The following is a 9990-nucleotide window of genomic DNA, read 5'->3' on the forward strand; positions in this document are numbered from 1 at the left end:
GTCTTTCTTGCTCTAGTCAGATGAAAAGATTGATACCACTCTCGTGTCTGCATGTTATATACAGATATATACAGTGTGCAGATGATTCGCTACAGCTCCAGCCAGCAGATGTTTTCTTAACGTGGCATCAGGACCGAACACAACTAACTCTTGGCTTTGTCTAAAAGTTATAAAAGTCCACCTACTGTCACCTCTAAAACAAACTGATTAATACACAATATATTGTTTATTTATGACTCCAAGACATCATTGCGCTTGGGCCCAAAAAAACCATTAATCATCATCATCATCATTAACGTTTTACTACAAGATGGAACGTAGGCCCATCATTTGCTCATTTCCATCAGACGTGATTCTGGGCCACTGTCTTGTAACTCTCTGGTCTCAAATCTGCCACCACCTCTCTTCTTTACATTTGATTCAGTGTCTGTTTTGTGACGCTGTCCTTCGGCTTTCTTCTTCTACCTTCCTCTGAGAAACAACTGTTGTTGTTTATGGTTCTTTTTCAGCCACCAGATTCGTTGATCGAAACTCAGACTTTCCTTAACTCTTTGTAGCGTGCAACGTTTCATCTCCGTAAAGCAAGACAGTTCTGACGTTGGTCTTGAAGATCTGCAGTTTAGTCGATGTTGTTATGCATGGCCTTCCGTATTTTCTGTATACGTTAAATATAAAAGTCCAAATATCACCTAGTGTTGTATCCGTATACCATATTTACATGCTGCATGCCAGAAATGTATTATATACTTGCCAAACACACATACTTCAATATATGGCATGAGGCATATTTATTTTGTGTGCACGTAACATGAAATGTATCTAGATATGCTCCTGTCGTAAAACATATGAAAATATTAGCTCCAGATATAATCCTGATTCATGCAACTATGTCAAAAATGATATTTCTGGATTCCTGGGGTTTGGCGCAGTGCAGATGTAAAGTTAGACACACTTCAAGGCCGTACAAGTCACCTCGTCTCTCACACTGTCTGATGGTGTCACACAGTCTGTGCTTGTTCCAACTCCTCATTGAAGCCACATGATGTTTACGCACTATTCAGTCAATCAGATGGATTCTACTGTGGCTGCCCTGTGCATCATTTCACATGCAAAATTTCAGTCATTGGAAAGAAGTTATGCAGGGGTGGAGCACAGTTGGACCTGACACCATGAGTTTGCAACAGTGGGTTGAAAAGGAGAAGAGAAGAAGACTACAAGTGACCTCTGTTCAAATGTAGGGAAAACTATTTCCAGCATTAAAGTTATATTAATAGTAATAACAGTCATGTTGAAACTGACCACAGACAGGATCAGATTCAGTTACTCTTCTCGCTGTTGCCTCTCGTACAGAAACCTGACTCGGACTTTAAAGAAAAGGAAGTGGACCGGCCGAAAAATTGTATCGAAAACAAGAAAGGCTGAACAAAATACAGCAGAGAGGAAAACGATAGAGGCCGGGCCGTTCCAACAACAACAACAAAAAAAAACTCTGTTGCTGTTTTCTACCCTCTGTGTTCTTTTTCCACTGGTTTATTTTTCTTCGAGCAGGGGGCAGACGGTGTTAGAGGGCGTTTGGGGGGGGGGGGCGTTTGCAGCTCGGAGAGAGCGAACGCCACGTTTGCGCGTGCATGTGCGGTTCTGCGCCTTTCGTGCGCGTTGAGTGTGATGTGGTGGGGAGAGAAGAGGAGGAGGGGGAGAGGAACGGGTGGAGGAGGCCGATCAGAGGAGCGAGGAGAAACTGGAAGAGAGTTGAGAAGAAAAAAAAAAGAGAGAGAGGTGACATTGCGTTGCTATAGCGACTGTTTAGGGTTTGGATGATTTTCCCTAACCATAATGGGCTACTTTGGAGCATAATGAAACCAGTCTGGCTTTCCTGGCTCTCACAGCCCGGGTCATGTGCGCACACACACTCTCACACACACTCTTTCACACACACACACACACTCACAGAGCCGAGAGAGTAACACATGTTTTGCTTTAGCACTTGTTTATGTTCATCCAACAGTGGGAGAGCAGAGCCATGGTTAACTATCAATTAAAGCGATGATCATAAAACAAGCACTTGTAAATAAACACTGCCAAGCTAACGGAGGCGAGAGAGGCAGGGGAAGGCAGAAAGAACACCGTGATGTTATTAAGAAAGCACAAACAGAACAAAACAAAAAAAGATTCGAAAAAAAGGTTTCTTAATGAAGAAGAGCATCCGAGTGCTTTAAGATGTGAGGACGCTCTTAAATGTCAGACAAACCTTTAAAAGACAGACATCAGATACCGAGTCTTGCTGCACGCACTTTAATATCCTGTAGAACACACGTGTGTTTCTCTCTCATGTTCCAACGTAGCTCGCGGGCTTCACCCCACCAGGAACCAGTGAGTTTTCTGGGTAACTGCTTTCAATAAGTACACTTATAAAACTCTGTGTGTTAATGGGGCTTTAAGCCAGCATATGTTACACATGGAGAGTAATAAGTCTCTGTGTGTGTGTTAAAGAAAGTTTGGAGGTGTGTGTGTGTAAGTTAATGTCTCCTCTGTCTGAGTATAATGAGCTCCCCTGGGCCTCCCTCACCTTCACCCCTCCTTCCAATGCCTCGCTCGCTCCCTCCCTTCTCCTCCTTTCCCCTAAACTTGGCCCTATTAACCCCTCGCTTCCACCCGCTTGTTTATTTAAGTAGAGAGCGGTGGGGAGGAAAGGTGAGTCGCCCGCCTGTACACATGTTTATTTATACATAGGTGGGGGCAAAGGATTGGAGGAGGAGGAAATGGGGGGTGAGAATAAGTCGTGCGACTTAGATTTACGTTGTTTGGGTTCCAACAAATGGTCACATTTGTCTGCTGGGCGCAACGAGACAAGGAGACAACAGGTTAGATGTCGGGTCAGTGGCTTCACACCTCGGACTGACCCACTGGCCATGACGCTGGGATCAAATCCGTCGATAACATGGTGAAGGTGGTGCTGCTGTGGCTGCTCACCACCTCCAGTCAGACGCAAAGTTTTAGGGGATCAAGGATCAGGAGCTGCCCTTTTCTGAAAACTGTGTGGGAGTGGGTGTATCCCACCTGAGGGTGCAGCCGAACATGACCTGACAAAGGTCTTCACTCCCACTGCTGGTCAGCTTTTCACTCCAGCGGACATTTGATTCTATTTCTCTTTCCTTTTTAATTATTTTGTCTATTTTACCTTTGCTCCGTTCTTGTAATATTCTGCTGTTGTGACAAACAAATTTCCCCGTCTACGGGACATTAAAGGATTTCTGATTTTGATTCTGATGGATTGTTAATTATTATTATTATTATATATTTTTAAAGCCGTGTCAGGTTTTGAATTAATACACCCATGTTACTCACTCACTTTTTAGTATTTAGGCTGCTCATTAAAATATCTCTTTATGTTTATATGATTCTTCTTCATGTGGGAAAGGTGGGACAGTTATGTTGATAAAGGTCATCCAGGTCATGGTAATTTTAAGTGATGTCAGTTTCTTTAAGACATTTCACCTCTAATCCAATAGTCTTCTTCAGTTCTAACTAACCGGAGGGGAGTCGCAGGCTTTTTAAACCCTGTGTGGGAGAGTTTTTACAGAGTTGTTAAGGTCATGTGTGAACTCTGAGTTTCAGAGTCCATTCTTGTGATTTGTTCTTGTTGTAAGACAGAGCTAGTTAGCTGCTTCCTGCTGTTTCCAGTGTTTACGCTAAGCTAAGCGAACCAAGCTGCAGGGAGAGCAATATGGATCTACTCACCGGACCCTCACCAAAAGATCACGATCACGTGTACGTCCCAAAGTGCTTTAACATATAACCATATAACAACAGGAAGGCTTATGAACAATCATTCTGATACCAACGCTTTGTGGTTGGGAGTCACCTGACGTGTGGCATCTGAGCTTATCTGTGACACTGAAAAACAAACTGAAAGTCAAATATTTGCTGTGTGTTCTTGGATTAAGTGATTCAGTGAGTGTAGGTACAAGAATGGTCCAAAGGGAAAAAAAAGGGACCTGTTTGAGTAACCCTGGATTATTTATAGCTCTCTCAAAAGGCCTCGGTTGCATTAATTCATGTTGCGATACAGTATTAGCAAAAGGGTGTTTGGGACAGTAATGACGCGGTCTCAAGCAGGGATAAAGTGATTAGACCAGAGGCTCAGTCCAAGACATTCTTTGGCTCTGTGTCTTTACGCCTGATTTACTACACTGAAACAGAGTATCACAAATCCAGCTAAATGTCACAGATATCCCACAGGGTCACACGTTTTTTTTTGTTTTTTTTTTTTCACCAAAAATGAAATGTGACTTGGTACCGATTAAAAAAAAAAAAAAAAGCAGCGTTGAATCCTCTGATTTCTGCTCCTGTGTTGTGATAGAGAGACGGAGGCTGCAGTTGTATAGAGTGGGATGGTGGAGGTAGGTTGCATTGGGTGAGGTGTGTTGGCGCTCTGACAGCTTTTTTGGTGGGGATTTTTTTTTTTAATAATTATTTTTTAGTTGGGCACAGATCTGAGGGGGCTCAGGCCTCAGAATAGGAGTGTGACCTCAGCAGGGATTTCCCCGCCGCCTGACTCTCTCCGTCTGCCCTCTTATCGCCTGCGCCCAATACTTTATCCCTCCTCCCTGCTGCTTGTTAGTGGGTGCCATTTAGGCCTCTTATAGTGGGATTAGTGCCACGCTTCCACCTCGGTGCACCTGATCTCAGTCCAGCCGTCTCGCGATGATGACATCACGACCGTGTGGTCGGGGGATTTCAAGCGAAAAAACATGTTACAAACAGGGGCTGAAAAGTTGTCTATAAGACTCTTTTTCCGTCGTCGCCAATGGATTTCTGCGTGAAAAAGGGCAAGCTTTTTGGAAATCACAAGTTGATTGCACAGTCAGATACTGAGGGAGAGGGAGAGGCAAATGGAAAAAGAAAGAGAGAGATAACAAACAGAAAGAGAAAGCCAGGTTGAGTCATTCACCTATGAGCGTGCTTTTTATAGACGAATGGGGACAGAGATGGAGACAGACAACAAAGCTAAGACAGGGCGACGCCAGTGGGAAGCGGGGCGAGGTGGATGGAGGTGAACGGTGGACAGAAAAATCTCGGGTCTTTTCAAGTGTTGCCCAGCGTTGGTGCAGTCTCAGAGCGGCTGCCAGGGTGCAGCGCTCGGTGCCACTCCGGCACAGTGAGCCTTTGTCAGTGCGGTTCTCAGAGGAGCTCAGGGCCGCTCCAGCTGGCCCGCGCTCAGCCAGGTTTTCTCATGTCAGGGCGCTGACAATCAGGCACAGTGGGGTAGAGTGGATGCTGGGGAATTTTGAGCACTTTTTTTTTTTTTCCCTCCCCTCTTTCTACTTTCCAAAATAGCAACTAGAATCTACTTGATACCCTTTTGCAGAACACACTGGGCTGAAGCTACAGATCACTGCTCCAGCATTTTAACAGCAAACAGAGCCCCCTTTTTTTAAACAGAGGTCTTTGTTTTATTGCATTGACTGTGGTTACTGCTCTGCTGGGAGCTCTAAATACAGCAGAAACAATACGTATACTGTACCACACTGAATAGTGTTATATATACCAATACTACCATGCCATTGAAGGACTCTTGTTTGGCAGCTTGAAGCGCTTAACATGGAAGGAAAGTTGCAATCTAATCACAAGCACCCTCATTAATGTGATTGAATGGCTTTTTTATTGTACTTTCCGACATCTGTTATACTACTTGCTTATTTTTTGATGAATGATCACATACCAGAGTGCCATCTTTGAGTCAAGCAACTATAATCAAGTCTGTCAGCAGCAGACAGGAAAAGATAGCGACTCACATTCGGTGCACAGTGCGATGAATCGTTTAGAAGCTAAAAAGCCACGTTTCCCTTACTGGAGAGCACAGTAAAGATGAATCTCAGACTGAAAGATGTTGTCAGAAACATTACTTCCCGTGTTGATAAGCTGGTTAGTCTGCCATATCAACTATCAAACATCAGGTAAAACATATCAGTGTTGTGTTTGCAGCTTTTTTGGCACACATTCTGCGAGATATTCTGTTCGATATTCTGCTAGATATAAACGTTACGTGAACACGGACCCCTTAGCTGGTAAGTTGATGCCGAAATCCCTCTTAAATCTTCCATGGGTTGTTCAGTGTGGATGAGATCTGATGACTCTGGAGTTCCTTGCGAGTGATTCACGTCATTTTCATGCCTGTCAAGCTAGTCACTGACTCGACGCGCCCTGTATGGAAGCAACTGCGCTCATTGCGTTTCTCCAGTCATTTCCTTTTCCTTTAATTTGTCACCTGCGGTTCAAAGCCGCCCTGGAGAAAAGCGGATTTGTGTTAAAAAGCCTGAGATGACCCCGGCTTCCCTATCAATAGCGGCATTCATCATCCAGTAATATGCGGCCTGTCTGTCCTTGTCAGAGTTGAAAGGTGAATATAAATCACAGCTTAAAAGCAGGGAGGCAACAGGAGGTTGAACAACAACCTTGCAGCTCCTCCTTTCCTTCTTCGGCACAGATGCGCAGATAAGAGCGGACAATACACGTCTTTGAATGCAGACGGGGAGGAGAGGAGTCTGACGGATGAGCATGCACGCACATATCGGGCTTGTCGAGAGGTTTTTGACAGGCGCATCTCCATGAGGGTGTTATCATCTCTCTTTATGAGCCTCTGACAGGAAGTTAGGCTCTAAATTACATGTCTCCGTGTCCCCTGTCCCGTCTGCTGAGCGAGCTAGTTGCTTCTTAATGTCCCTCTGTGAAAAAAAACAAAACAAAACAAGAGGCCTTTTGCATTTTATGGTCAGAGGAACAAGTTATTGCAGGTACACACAAACACACACGTTCACTGAAGCTTGTCCTCTGCAATGAGATGTTTGTGATGGAGGAGTGTGTGTAAAACAAGCAGACAGCTGAAAGGGCACTTTGCCACTTGGCACGCGGCCATTTTCCATTTAACTTCCCCGCCTTTCTCCTCCATTTCACCCTGCGAGAATCAACTCCGAGCTATTTCCACCTTGCCTCTCTCTTTCTTTGGAATGCACACTTTAAGAATTCGCGACATATCAATCCATCATAGGTTTCGGAATAGAGGCACCCCTATGTTGGTCCCTCATGTTAGTGTGTGGCCAGATTTTTTTAGGCCTAAGAAAGCTTTGGAGATCAGATCGGCATCAGTGGAGGACCGAGGACAGATGTGGAGGGGGGATCGAGCGGTGGGAAAGATTACCAGGACAGCTGCAGGCGGAGCAGCTACTCTTACAATAGTTTGGCAGGAGTTCAGATTTCGGCTTTGTACCACCCTTCTTTTCAGCTGCTCTCCTTCCTCGCCGCTCCGCCACACTTTTTCCCTGCCTGACTCCATCTGCATGGACGCTGTCGACTCAAGTATTTTTAACCATCTCCTCTCTCAGTTGAAGTCCTGCCTTTCTTTCTCTGTCTCCCTCCCACGTATCCCCTCTTTGCCATTTTGCCAAAGCCACAACACACACTCGGAGCGAGCCTGCAGTCAGTTTCTGAAGGTCAGGTTTGATGTGACAGCGAGTGGGAGGGGGGGAGGGTGGGAAGAGAGGGCGAGCTGTTTAAGCTGGCCGTGATCCACGAGGCCTCCACAGCACAGCGTCATGATGAAAGAGAGATAAAGAGAGAGGGAGAGTTGGAGCGAGGCAGTGTGGTGAGTTGAGACTCTGTTATCATGATGTAAACATGAACACAGGCCCCACAGATGTGGTTACCTGGCACACGGATAAACAAGCACTTTTCTCAATCACCTCCGCAGCCAGAATGTGCGTCAGTTTCACTTTGAACTCGAAGCACGTGTATGAGGCCGGTCGATTGGTGGACGTAGAGACCTGTAGGACAGTTTAAAGACTCTAAGTCCTGAGTTTTCCTGTAAATTGTGCGCCCCTGGCTTCACACTTGATACAATTCCCCAAAGAAACATTTCAGGTTTCTTCTGCAGGTCAGTGTGAAAGTAACCGGAATAGATTGCTGGTGGTGCCATTCCTCCAGTCATGTGCCATTAAACCACTGCAGAGGATAAGGGCACAGTGAGATGACATAAAAGAGCACCAGTCAAACCTCAAATGGTGGAAATCATGTGGAAAATGTGATGGAAATCTGGCATTTAGGATGGTGCAGTCTTCCCATATCTGCTCCATACAGATCGGATTTTATGTATCTTCTGTGACAACTGACGTAATGTCATGATTTTTTTTTTTTTGAAGAAGAAGAAGAAGTCTGCTTTGCAGTTTGCTGCATTTTGTCTCTAACAATAGGCCTGCACCATGAAACTTTTCCACATCAGCCAAGCATAAGACGTTGACTTTTAATGGTCCAGCAATTTCTCTTGTAGTTTATATGCTTCTAAAGTTAATGGAAACACATAAACACATGAATTTGTGTCTGCGCAAGTAAAACATTTTTCTAAAAACATACTTGTCCCAGGCATCTAAATCTACTTCATAAATGAGAAGGAATATCAGAGGGACTGGAGGGAATATAACAGAAAGTTTTGGAGTTTCTGGTGAGTTCTGAGTTCAGTCAGAGGCTGAACCGAACAAAACACTCCCAACCATGAGACGGTAGCAGGGATGTATAAGGAGAATGTGGATACGGTGTCGGGGGCAGGGCTCTGTTCTCTCCTTTAAAAGCTGCCTGGTGTTGCACAAAAGCCAGAAGTTCAACATTGTGAGTATAAAATGACCTGGAGCTCCCATAATGTGCAGCCTAGAGCGTGCACACTAGAGGCTTCAGCCAGAGGAACCGGCTAACTTTCAGACTGACCCTCCACCGACTCAAATTGTGATACAGTGATTTAATTGTACAGCTCTTGTACATTTTCCAAAAGTTAGTGACCCCTTTCCTTCAGGATTTCCTTCAGAGCCACTCTGACGCTAACACATAGTGCCGTGTAGCTCTCGCTGGCCAGCAGGGAGATGTCTTACCGGCTTGTTTGCTACATTCATCGCCCTCAAGCTCTCATTACCTTCTTTACTGAAATGCCAAAATGCCACAATGATATAAACACAAGCAAAATAGCCGTCACGAATGTACACCAGTCCAGATGAACGTTGCTAAAGAAGGCTCAGGGGCTGTGTGCTTTGTGCTTTGTGCTAAGCTGTCTTAGCTTTAATGTTCAGTTGTTGTTTTTCTTTCCAAACATTTCTCCTGCCCTTTATGTTTTAGAGTTATTGTTATAATCTTCACGTCAAAATCCTGCTGAAAACTCTTGAGTGCAAAATCTCAGCCTGGCAACTCCGTGCCTCACCCTGTGTATGTGAAGCATCTGTCTGTCCACAGAAGAGTCTCACAAAGGACGAGAAACCTCCATTTAGCCACACACACACACACGCACGCACGCACGCACGCACGCACGCACGCACACACTCAGTGGAAACCTGATCCTCTTCATATTTCCAGTTCAAACGCGGAGAGAAATGCCTGAGAAATGCAATTTGGTGGAGAGGCTTGGCAACTCCAACAACAACGGCAGCAAAACCTAATGAACTTTGTGGGAAAAGATGAAAAGAAATTAGCTGCATGGCGGATATAATGTATGTGTGTGAGCATAAATGGAGACAGGTTCCCATAGGGGGGGTTTTCCCTGTGAAGGAGCCATGCTTATTCTACTATTTAAGGAAGAATAAACAGTGTGGAAATACTAATATTGTGTGTGTGTGTGTGTGTGTGTGTGTGTGTGTGTGCATTCTCAAGCATGTGCTTATCTTAAAAAATGCTATCGTTCATCTTATTATAATGGCTAAGTAATGGTGTACATGTGATGGAAAACCGCTGGATACCAAAACACTTACCTTGAGCGTTCGTGAAAACTAAAGTGTGATTTGTTCTCACTCGGCGGAGGCTCGTGACCACTGCGAGGGCCTTGAGTGCGCGGCTATTGTCGTGTCACGCCGTTATCCGTCATGGTGAGGAAAGACATGGCTGAAATCAACAGTGTTTGTTTTCATTCCAAATGGACACAGTTCACAGTGAACCTTTAATAGTCCAGAAAGGCCTGGA

This window comes from Acanthopagrus latus, chromosome 11 (genome assembly GCF_904848185.1).
Source record: "Acanthopagrus latus isolate v.2019 chromosome 11, fAcaLat1.1, whole genome shotgun sequence".
In the NCBI taxonomy this organism is placed as follows: Eukaryota; Metazoa; Chordata; class Actinopteri; order Spariformes; family Sparidae; genus Acanthopagrus; species Acanthopagrus latus.